Below are 12,516 nucleotides of genomic sequence, written 5' to 3' on the forward strand. Positions count from 1 at the left end.
GTACCCGCTGCACGTTGTCAAATAGTGTCTCCTACAGTAAAAACAAGCAAATCAAGCAAATTACATCAACGACCCCTTTATACCAAATATTGGTTAGACATATTAATGAATGTACTGCGGGCGTTCACGAAGTCGTGCAACATTTTTTCTCGGCAAATTTCAATTTATAAATGTGTGACCCCACGGAATATTTCCGCTTCAGGACTTATCGTTTCATGAAGTTCCGATAGATGGAAGCGCTACACGTAGCCTTCAAAAGAGGGGGGGGGGGGGGGAGACTGTAATGGAAGTGCGTTCCTAGTACAAGACCTGTCATTGTGCTTCTTTTCCGGAAATCTAGATCATCGCAGATATTCATGGGCACTTGCTGAATATCTACTGAGACCCGGCAGTGAACAAAAGCAGATGAGCCGTTGGGCGTGGCGTATCGCAGTACGGTCGGGCAAACCTGTACCATCTCCCGCATGCCGACCGGCCGCTCAAAGCTGTGACTCCCGGAATGCTGGAACGTGCTGAGGACACTCACATCCGAGGTGATTGGCGGATCTGGAACTCTGAAGGTGTTTGGTGTCCTCCCTCATGGTGCTACCACCAGGGAACTAAAGAAACGACTTAATCGCGTTCGTCAGCACAAAAATGCAAACTGACTACTGCTTTTCCATAATAGCATAACACATACAAGTCTGCGCACACGAGAATGAATGGATATTATATTAAAAAATAGGGTATTGTAGCCAAGAGAAGGGGAATAACTTAGTGTACTGGAATCCCGAATAAAACCATCCTGCTTTCATAAAAAAGCGTGTTCCATTACTTATTGAACGCCCTTCGTAATACGTTTGTAAGACAATGGCCTCACAGTTCTCTTCAGAGGCCATTCATATAGTTACTTGGTGCTACTAATTAGGGACGTAAGCTCAAACGGACAAAACTGGACAAAACTGGACAATTTTTTTTACAAATACGGTGATGTGTGTACACTACTCAACATCATTTATCTGTAAAACTCTGTATTCGTGTACAATCTTTACTTGTAGCTCAACTATTCTAAAGGCTACAGCTGAAGGAACAACACCCTGAAACAGACAGTTATGACCAGCAGACTCACGAGAGTCATGGATGGTGTATTGTTAAAACATGCAGACTTACTGAGTCACTTCCCGAATTAGAAGCTGCTGTGTATGTTCTTCCCTTATACAGACATGGCACTAAAATTAATTAATTGAAGCAACAGAATGGAACACTATGCAAGGAACACACGGAGATGCTGCTTCATTTTTTGTGTATCCACGGAACACGAGTTCAGTATCAAGTGCCACTGATCACACTGCCTTTATTTTAGCCACGAACCTATCCATTTCACTACGCCTTAGTCATTAAATTGCAGTTGAATTCGCCTTCTCACTATTACAATTTGGGCAGTATAAGTGTTCTGTAAGCCATCTCTTTTGGGCGAAGAGCAGTTTCGCAGTATTCTAACAATAGAATGTTTTATAGCGTTTGCTTTGTCAGCAAACGAGGCTACGCGATTGTTCTGTTTCATATATTTTCGCAGTGTTCCTTCCATATATTTATTGAAGCTGTCATATGAATTCTTGATGCGCCTCAATCTTGTAATAAACATGTACCACAATTTTACGTTTCGTGATGTTCGCGCCTTTTGTTTTCTGCATTAAGATCTAGTTGCCAGTATTGCCAGCATCTCGTTATTTTGTCGACATTTGAAGCAACGTTACAGCAATTTTTACTGGACTGAGCGCAATCATATACCTAACTGCATCATTTCCTTAAAACGTAGCAGCTGTAGCTAATTTTATTCGATGAGTATTATCATATACCATGAACAATAAACTTCCTATTACACTCATTCGGGGATACCAATGTCAGCAGATGACGTTTCATTGGTGACAACGTGCTGCGTCGTTTCTTTCACAAACACTGGAGCTTGCATACTAAACTAATTATAAAGATGGTGAAGACCTGAAGTAGCTTTTTTCTTTGAGTCATCAGGCTCCTGAATGGCTAAATGTGGCCCACCACGTATTCCTCTCGTTTGCCAACCTATTCTCATCCCTTACCGTATCAAATGGTTCAAATGGCTCTGAGCACCATGGGACTTAACATCTGAGGTCATCAGTCCCCTAGAACTTAGAACTACTTAAACCTAACTAACCTAAGGACATCACACATTTCCATGCCCGAGGCAGGATTCGAACCTGCGACCGTAGCAGTCGCGCGGTTCCGGACTGTAGCGCCTAGAACCGCACGGCCACTGCGGCCGGATTATCAGCCCATCTAATTTCCAACATTGTGCTGTATTACCACATAATAAATACTCTATTCTTTCCTGTTTCTTTTTTTTGTTTTGGTATTAGGGCGCAAAACTGCTATGGTCATTAGCGCCCGGTCCGTGACTTACGAAACAGTAAAAAACCGAAAATGGAAACCAGCACCAATGGGAACGAAAGTCATAAAATTGGAGAAACTAAAACCAGAAGGAAGGCTTAAAAATCCACTACAGAAAGGGGTTGGTTGTCCCCAAAAAAAGCTTCAAATGACTGACGTCATCTCACTGGCACTAATAAACTCGAGAACGCGATCGGCTGAGCGCGTGTCATCTGCTAAAATCGACGATATATCAGGCAACAGCTGTAGACGGGCGCGTAACGGATTAAAATAAGGGCACTCAATTAAAAGGTGTCTTACCGTCCACAGCTGAGAGCAGTGGGGACAGAGTGGGGGAGGATCGCCGCTTAAAAGATGTCGATAGCTAAAAGACAGTGCCCTATCCGGAGTCTAGTTAAAATTACCTCCTCCCGACGACGCGTTGGGGAGGAAGAGGTCCAAGCACAAGGAAGAGCTTTCACGTCCCGCAATTTATTATGGGGAACTGTCGACCAATGTGCGTGCCACAGAAGAACAACACGACGACATAAAACGCTCCGTAGATCGGCGAAGGGAATCGATTGAATAGCTGGCCGAAGAAGAGAGACTGCAGACTTTGCCGCTCTATCGGCCGCCTCATTTCCACAGGTACCAACGTGTCCCGGGGCCAGAGGAACGCCACCGAGACGCCCCCCAGGGTGGAGCAAGCGCAGACAGTCCTGAATCCGGTGGACCAGAGGGTGCACAGGGTAAAGAGCTTGGAGACTGAGGAGAGAGCTGAGAGAATCTGAGCAGATAACGAACTGTATCCGCTGATGGCGGCGGATGTAGGGGACAGCCTGGAGAACAGCGTAAAGCTCCGCAGTATAAATCGAACACTAGTCGGGAAGCCGAAAGTGATTTGGGGTGTCGCCAACAATATAGGCATTCCCTACACCTAACGATGTTTTCGAGCCATCGGTGTAAATAAATGTGGATTCCTTCATTTGTGCACATAGAGCAGCAAATGCCCGACGATAAACAAGTGAAGGGGTACCATCCTTGGGAAATCGACAAAGGTCACGGAGCAGGCAGATCCGGGGACGGAGCCAAGGCGGTGCTGTACCCCAAGTTGTCAAGAAGGTTTTAGGAAAGCGGAAGGAAAGGGAATGGAGCAGTTGACGGAAGCGAACTCCCGGTGGTAGTAGGGAGGAGGGGCGGCCTGCATGACAGATGGCTAGCGAAACGACTGAGAAGGACTGCTCGCCGATTGGACAGTGGAGGTTCAGCAGTCTCCGCATAAAGGCTTTCCACAGGGCTGGTGTAAAAAGCTCCAGACACTAAACGTAATCCACGGTGGTGGATAGAGTCGAGACGACGAAGAATAGACGGCCGAGCAGAGGAGTAGACTATGCTTCCATAGTCCAATTTCGAGCGCACTAAGGCGCGATAGAGGCGGAGAAGGACCACTCGGTCGGCTCCCCAGTAGGTACCATTCAGGACACGGAGGGTGTTGAGGGATCGCAGACAGCGAGCCGAAAGATAGGAAACGTGGGAGGACCAGCACAGTTTTCTCTCAAACATAAGACCCAAGAATTTAGCGACGTCTGAAAACGGAAGGTTAACAGGTCCTAGATGTAAGTAGGGTGGAAGAAACTCCTTACATCGCCAAAAATTAACACAAACGGTCTTACTGGGAGAAAAACGGAACCCGGTTTCGATGCTCCAAGAGTGGAGGCGATCGAGACATCCTTGAAGACGTCGTTCAAGAAGGCTGGTCCGTTGACAGCTGTAGTAGATCGCAAAATCGTCCACAAAGAGGGAGCCCGAGACACCAGGAAGGAGACAATCCATAATTGGATTTATGGCAATGGTAAACAGTACAACACTCAGCACGGGGCCCTAGGGTACCCCGTTTTCTTGGGAGAAAGTACGGGAGACAGTAGTGTTCACCCGCACCCTAAATGTGCGCTCTGCCATAAATTCGCGAAGAAAAAGGGGCAGCCGACCTCGAAAGCCCGAAGAGAACAGTGTGCGGAGGATGCCTGTCCTCCAACAGGTATCGTATGATCTCTCCAGATCAAAAAATATTGCTACTGTTTGGCGTTTTCGGAGAAAATTGTTCATGTTATAAGTGGAGAGAGCAACAAGATGGTCAACTGCAGAACGATGCTTTCGGAATCTGCATTGGGCAGGTGTTAAAAGACTGCGGGACTCCAGCCACCAAGCTAAACGGTAATTCACCATACGCTCCGAAACCTTACAGACATTACTCATGAGAGAAATGGGGCGATAGCTACAGGGGAGATGTTTGTCCTTTCCAGGTTTCGGAACAGGAACGACGATAGCTTCCCGCCATCGTCTGGGATAAGTACTGTCGGTCCAAATTCGATTATAAATGCGAAGTAGGTAACGCAGACTATGGGTTGATAAATGCAGCAACATTTGGACGTGGATACCATCCGGTCCTGGGGCGGAGGAGCGAGGAGAAGAGAGTGCATGTTGGAGTTCCTGCATGGAGAAACAGTGTTATAGCTTTCGCGATTTTGAGAGGAGAAAGCAAGAGGTCGCACTTCCGCTGCACGTTTCTTCGGGAGAAACGCTGGCGGGTAATTTGAAGAGCTCGAAATCTCAGCAAAGTGCTGACCCAATGAGTTAGAAATTGCGACGGTGTCCACTAATGTATCATGCGCGACAGTGAGCTCAGAGACTGGGGAGAAACTAGGCGCGCCTGAGAACCGTCGAAGCCGACTCCAAACTTCCGAGGAGGGAGTGAAGGTGTTAAATGAGCTGATAAAGAATTTCCAGCTTGCCTTCTTGCTATCGCGGATGACACGACGGCATCGCGCACGGAACTGTTTATAACGGATACAGTTGGCCAAAGTAGGATGGTGTCTGAAAACGCGAAGAGCACGTCGCCGCTCACGTATTGCGTCACGGCATGCCTCGTTCCACCAAAGAACTGGGGGGCGCCGGGGCAATTCGGAGGTGCGTGGTATTGAACGTTACGCGGCTGTGAGAATATCGTCGATAATATGTGTGACCTCATCATCGACGCTGGGAAAGTGACGGTCATCTAATGTCGCTAGAGACGAAAAAAGTGTCCAATCGGCTTGGGCAAACTTCCAGCGTCGCGGGCGCATATATGGTTGTTGAGGCTGCAGTCTAAGGACACATGGAAAGTGGTCACTCGAGTGTGTATCTTCAAGGGCGAACCATTCGAAGCGCCGAGCTAGCGGAACATTACCGACCACAAGGTCCAAATGAGATAAATTTGTCGTGGAGGCAGACAAAAATGTAGGGACCCCAGTGTTGAGGCAAACTAGATCCGCTTGGTGGAAGACGTCTAGCAATAGTGAGACACGCGGACAAGGATGTGGAGATCCCAAAAGCGGGTGGTGGCCATTGAAGTCCCCAACCGGCAAATAGGGGGGTGGAAGTTGAACAACAAGATGAAGGAGATCAGCTCGTGCCATTGGTGTGGATGATGGAATGTATACAGTACAAAGAGAGAACGTGTATCCAGGAAGGGAAAGACGGACAACGACAGCTTGGAAGGAAGTGTTTAAGTGGATTGGGTGATAATGGAGAGTATCATGGAAAAGAATCACGAGTCCTCCATGGGATGGAGTGCCTTCAACAGAGGGGAGATCATATCAGACGGACTGAAAATGAGGGAGAACAAAGCGGTCATGGGGACGCAGCTTTGTTTCCTGAAGACAGAAGATGACCGGCGAGTAGGATCGTAAGAGGATCGACAATTCATCCCGATTGGCTCGAATGCCGCGGATATTCCAGTGGATAATGGACATAGGGTGAACAGAAAATGGAGGAATGAGACCAAGGTTGCTGTCAACTCAACGACTGCTCAGAGCTTGCGACCGACAGCATGGAATGGCGTTCAGCCGAAGGCAGAAGATCATGATCCATAGGTTGCTCAGGAGCAGCTCCTGCCACCAGCGATCGGCCGGTTGATCGGCCACAAGCAGTGCGCCTCGGCGGCACAGAGGACGGCCGAGGGCGATTTCCGCCAGGTGGTGCTGTAGATGAGACACGCCTTGGCGGAGGAGGAGATGAACTGGGTTTCTTATTAGCCTTCTTGGGAATACGATGTTTAGATGAAGGAGGAACCGATGGTTGTGAAGTTCGGGTATGTAAAAAAATCTTCACGAGTACGCTCTTTTTTTCGAAGTCTTGGTGTCTGACTTTTGGGCTCAAGATTTAGCAGAACCCGATGAAGGGTGAGCCAGAGAGTGGGCAGGCGAAAGTGGTGAGATGGAACGGGCGATCTTTGCACTGGCCGATCTGACGACCGTGGCACGAAAGGTGAGGTCGCAAGTCTGCATGGCCGCCTCCTTTGTTGGCCGAGGAGAGGCAAGGACAGTGCTGTATTTTCCTGTCTGAGGCACGGTGGGCTGTCGACTGGCGAATAAGTTTCGAGCAGCAAAGGTCGACACCTTTTCCTTTACTCTGATTTCCTGAATGAGCTTTTCGTCTTTAAAAACGGGGCAATCTCGAGAGGAAGCAGCGTGGTCGCCCATACAGTTGATGCAGCGAGGGGATGGAGGCGGACGAGCACCCTCATGGGCATCCTTGCCACACGTAACACATTTGGTCGGATTGGAACAGGACTGGCTGGTGTGATTGAACCGCTGACACCGATAGCAACGCGTAGGGTTTGGGACATAAGGGCGAACGGAAATTATCTCATAGCCTGCATTGATTTTCGATGGGAGTTGAACTTTGTCAAATGTCAAGAAGACAGTACGGGTTGGAATGATGTTCGTGTCAACCCTTTTCATGACTATGAACTGCCGTTACGCCCTGGTCAGACAGGTAGTGTTGAATTTCCTCGTCGGACAATCCATCGAGGGAGCATGTATAAACGACTCCACGCGAGGAATTCAAAGTGCGGTGCTCTTCAACCCGGACAGGGAAGGTGTGGAGCAGTGAAGTAAGCAGCAATTTTTGTGCCTGGAAGGCACTGACTGTTTCTAACAACAGGGTGCCATTTCATAATCTGGAACAAGACTTTACAGGACCTGCAATTGCGTCGACACCTTTCTGAATAATGAAAGGGTTGACTGTGGAGAAGTCGTGACCTTCGTCAGACCGAGAAACAACAAGGAACTGTGGCAACGATGGAAGAACTGTCTGTGGCTGAGACTCAGTGAACTTACGCTTGTTAGCAGACACGGTAGAAGAAGAGGAAACCATTGTGGAAGAATCCCCATGATTACCGGCGTCTCCGATGGCGCGCTCCTTCCTTGTGGGGGCCCTCTCTGAGGGCCCTCCCGCCTTAGGTGATTGTTCACACCTCGGGTCACACCTCCCGAGAAACGGACAGAGGGACAAATCGGCACTTTCGGAAGGTATCAGCTCGGGTAATCACCCCTCCCTGGGCCTGGCCATTACCAGGGGGTACGTACGTGTCGTACCTGTCTACCCGGGGCGGGGAATTACGCGTTACCCCGTCACCGGCTACGCATGGAAGTGCGTGGGTTGGCCTTCAGACACGCACAGGGAGGAAGAAAGAGAAAGGGAAAGGAAAGAAGAGAGGTCTCAAACGCCGCAGCGGAGAAAAGGGTAGAGAGAAGAGGTAAGGAAAAGAGAAGGACAAAGGAAGGATGAAGACATACAAGCAGAGAAGGCGAAGAATGCGGTACATTTACGAGCGTCCGTCTCCGGATGTAGGCACAAACCATACTCCCAGAGGGGGAGAAAGGGAAGGAAAGAGCCAGAGGTGAGGGGAGGAGGGGCGAAGATGGGGGAGAGGGAAGGATGCGGAAAAGAAAGGTATGCAGCCCGGAAGGGAAGGAGGGCCACATTAGCTCGGGGTCCCGTGCTCGCTACACACATATCCACAAAAGAGTTGTGGACCCCCTCGGGGGTGTTTCGGTTTTCCCACCGTCGATGTTTCACTACTGTACAATGCCGTGCTCCAAACGTACATTTGCAGAAATTTCTTCTCCAAATTAAGGCCTGTGTTTTGTACCAGCAGACTTCTCTTGGCCAGGATGGCCCTTTTTGTCAGTGCTGATCTGCTTTCTATGTCTTCCTTGCTCCGTCCGTCATGGGTTATTTTGCTGTCCCTCCCTTAACTTCATCTTCTTCGTGATCACCTTTATGAAGTTACGTGTCTCGCTGTTCTCATTTTATTGTCATTACTTTCGTCTTTATTCGATTTACTCTCATTCGCTATTCGGTAGTTAGTAGACTGTTCATTCCATTAAACAGATCCTGTATTTCTTCACTTTCACTGACGATAGGAATGTCATCAGCGAATCCTAACTGATATCCTTCGACCTTGAATTTTAATCCCACTCTTTAAAATTCTTTTAATTTTCGTCATTTATTCTTCAGCGTATGGACTGAACGACAGTGGTGAAAGACTTCATCCCTGATTCAAACTGATAGCAGTGACATATTTGGCGAAATCTAGATCGACTAATGGAAAATGGATGGGGTGGTGTTTGTCGCAGTATACAAGAAGTTCAAATGTACCTAGGTAGTAATTTAAACGGAATGCAACGTAGTCTAGGGAAGGCAGTACCGATGTTTGGTAAAAACTGGTAACTGAATCCTGTAGATCACCAGACTCACTCGCAGATGTAGCCGATAACTTTTGAGAAAGTTTACATTCACTAGTACATATGATCTCTAATCATCGTGTCCTATAAGGGCACTTTTCAGCCAACCGACAATAGGGAAAATTGTTTTCTTAAGAGGCATGTGTGACAGGCCGTCCTGCGAGACATTACTAAATGCCTTTCCTGAGTGCTACCTAAAACAGACTGTTCTAATACCTACTAATGATGGAATATTGATTCGACCGAACAGCAAGAAATAGACCCATTCCCGTTAACGACGTCCGCATTGAAAGTGTAAGACGCGTATATTTCTACTGTCTATTGTCAAACCACAATTTATGAAAGATGTTATACCTTATTAATAGGCTTAAGTAGGAATAATTAATATTTGTCATGTTGGAAATAATTGTTGTAGCGGGGAATGTCTGCACCAAAATATTGTTGGCAAGAGAGAGCGCACATCGATATAATTTTACAAAGGGCGGGAGATACAGCGTATGGATACATTTTAAGAAAAGTGCGGGAAAGACCGCACATTGATACATTTGTAATGTTAGCAGGGATTGTCTGTACCAGAAAGCATTGTTGGCAGGAGAGACCGCACTTTAGCGTTCGTAGGAAGTCAGTAGTAAACGAGATGTGAAGCGAGTCGGTAGCAGGTCTGTACAGAGAGGTTGAGAGGAGCGGTGTGCCCGCCAGCCACCAGCTATGATATACAAGAGATTATAAACGGATGTACAAAGACATCAGCTAACTATTATCATAAGAGGAACTATTATTGAATTATTTTTTTGAGAAACTCAGGACTACTGAAGGTATGTTTGCGCAATGCTAGTTGTAAGATTATTGTAAAGAGTAAGTCCCATTTGAACGTTTGTAAAATCATTTCATTCAGAATATAATTAATTTTTGACAGAAATATTGCATTACTGATTATAATCCATCTCACAAACCATCAACGTAAAACTTGGCAAAATTTTATTGTTGTCAAGAAAAAGTTTAACTATGAATTACGTAACTTCAGTCAAATTAATTAAAGAATAACGTCAGCTTTGGTTATAAATACAGCCACTTCTGACAGCCCACCAGCAGCTAATAGAATATAGTAAAACAGAGGAAGTATATTCAGTATATTCATGTCGCAGTTCAATGTAGCAGTCAGATGGCGATCCAGTAACAGTAAAAAGGTAAGGAATAGTTTTGTGTTATTACAGATAACGACTGAGGGCCACGACGACACATTCTATGTTTCGTCGAAATAATCAGAAAATAACTTAATAAGCAGCATTTAAATTTGTATGCTAAGATTGAGAAAGAATTAATTTCAAAGGGAAGATTTCATTTGTTATTATTAAGCAAGAGGTAGAAATCCAAAGGGAAGGTTTCATAGGTTATTGCAAAAGGGAAGGTTGCGTTAAACAAAAGAGATATAGAGGAGACGGGAAGGTTCCTAAAGCAGTATTAGTGGCCATGCGAAAGTTTTAACAATAGTGACTGCCTAAGAGCAAAGGGCAACTAGAACACCTACAAAGATTTATATATTCAGCATACTAGATAAAAAGCGGTAGTGGCGTATCTTGCCAATGGATTTTGAGCATTGTTCTCTGGAGAAGAGCCTGGAGATTAACTGTAACCCAGCTTTGTTTTAAAGCAAAATATATGGCTGTTGAGAGAGAGTCGCTGGATGAAAAGCGCTTGGCTGTGATGAAGACAATGTGTGAAACCTTCAGTGACTACCGTAGCAGAACTTTATGGAAGGATGTCTTGCAAAACACAAAGAAATATTGGTCCTATGTAAATGCTCTTAGTGGAGCCAAAGTTAATGTTCAGACACTCATTGACAAAACGGAAACTGAATTGTTTTCAAATGTTCCTTCACAAAGGAAGAACACTATATAACAAAAAGTGAAGCACCCGGAAGACATGGCCTGGTGTCTGTAACTTCAACACTGACATCCGTCAGCTAGTGTGAAAATGGTTAGAGTTTTATTTCTCTGCGATAGGAAAATAGGCCACGAGAATTCATTAGTGTTTTCTAAGTTTAGTGTTGTTGCCGGTGCTCGCAGGGGATTGGTAAGGGGTATGAACATAGTCTGATGATTGAATACTGTGAAGGACACAGAGATGCCGCCTACACTTTAAGGATAGCATTATCACAAATTAACAGCTTGTAAAGTATCTCATCGTGGGTCTCCATTGCGCCGTCCGGTAGAATCGCTCCATGTCTACATTTGTGAGGAATTGATATGCGACAGTGGCCCGATTTTAGACTGCATGGGATTGTAAGGACAGGCACAATCATTGTCGAGGTTTCGGTCGACACCATCTGACTACAACAAGGGAGAATTCCCGTGTCGTCCACCCAACACTACGTAAACCCTTTACGTCAGAACCCGCCACCCGTGAACAAGTGATGGACTCCCTCCAGCATTGAGTCATCCCGCACGTTTGGTCGAGGTGAGCAGCAGCTCGAGAAGAATTACTCTCCCATGCGAAGGCTGCCGTTAACACCACAACAAAAAGACTCGATCTGAAGTCGTACAATGACCGCGAAACATGGAATGCTGATGAATGGCTTCGCATTGTGTTCAGCGTTTAATCGCGCTTCTGCGCTACCTAGGGAGAGTGTGGTGGTTGCCTGGGAAGAGGTTCCATTCTTCCTTGGAGTGGTACACCGCTGTTACTTCTGGCAACTTAGTGTGAGGATCCGTCGATTTTTACTCGAATTTACGGCCTGTAGTTACTGGAAGAGCTCTAAGAGTGCAACTGTACGTCACGGATATTCTGCGTCCTCATTTGTTATCTTTCAACTGACAGTCTCGTGGTGCCATTTTTCAACGGGACGCTCTCGTCCACACATGGCACGAATGTATGAACTGCCTGCCTGATGATGTATTCCCGTGGTCGGCAAGATCCTAAGATCTGTCTTTGATAGAACATGTTTGCGACCAGCTCAGATGTCAACTCCATCACAGAGCCAGTGTCCAGGGTCTCAAGCACCACTGATAATATTTGTGGACTAGCTTGCCTCTGGAGGCGATACAACGCCTTCATGACACCATTCCCAACCGAACCAGTGCCCGCATTCAGACCAGTTAGGGTGCAACTTCATACTGACAAGTGGGCTCGTACTGCCAAATACTTCGTGAATTTAACAATCTTTTAAGGGGAGGTTTACTACCTACTGGTTCAAAAAATCGATTTTTTAAATGCATTTTTGGATCCACAAAAGTGTTTAGCATCCGCCCCTGCAACTGTTTTTCCGAATACGGAGTGGAAATGTTTGTTATTCGCGGTTGAACAAAAAATGCACCTGCCTGAAATCGGCCTTTCTCGCGCACCAGTTTTTTTTTTCTTTCGGAGGACGAGTTATTGTACCGGTGCTTGAGAGGAAACACACAAAATTCAAAAAACTCAAATGAAAGTTTGAACACGTGTGTTTGGAAGTTAGCCCCCCCGCATTTGCATTCTGGTGCTAAGACTACGGAGATTGCGACTTCCCTGGCAGTGAGCAGCTTCAACCGAGGGTATTCAGCAATTCTGAAGACCATGACAACGAAAA

General features: G+C 46.4%; 1 protein-coding gene across 1 annotated transcript in view; it reads right to left on the bottom strand.

Moving 5' to 3' along the window:
• Positions 1–12,516, bottom strand: part of LOC126260952 (juvenile hormone acid O-methyltransferase-like) — a 92,405-nt gene that overhangs the window by 28,013 nt on the left and 51,876 nt on the right. The gene's annotated exons all lie outside the window — the stretch shown is intronic.

This window comes from Schistocerca nitens, chromosome 5 (assembly GCF_023898315.1).
Source record: "Schistocerca nitens isolate TAMUIC-IGC-003100 chromosome 5, iqSchNite1.1, whole genome shotgun sequence".
Lineage (NCBI taxonomy): Eukaryota > Metazoa > Arthropoda > Insecta > Orthoptera > Acrididae > Schistocerca > Schistocerca nitens.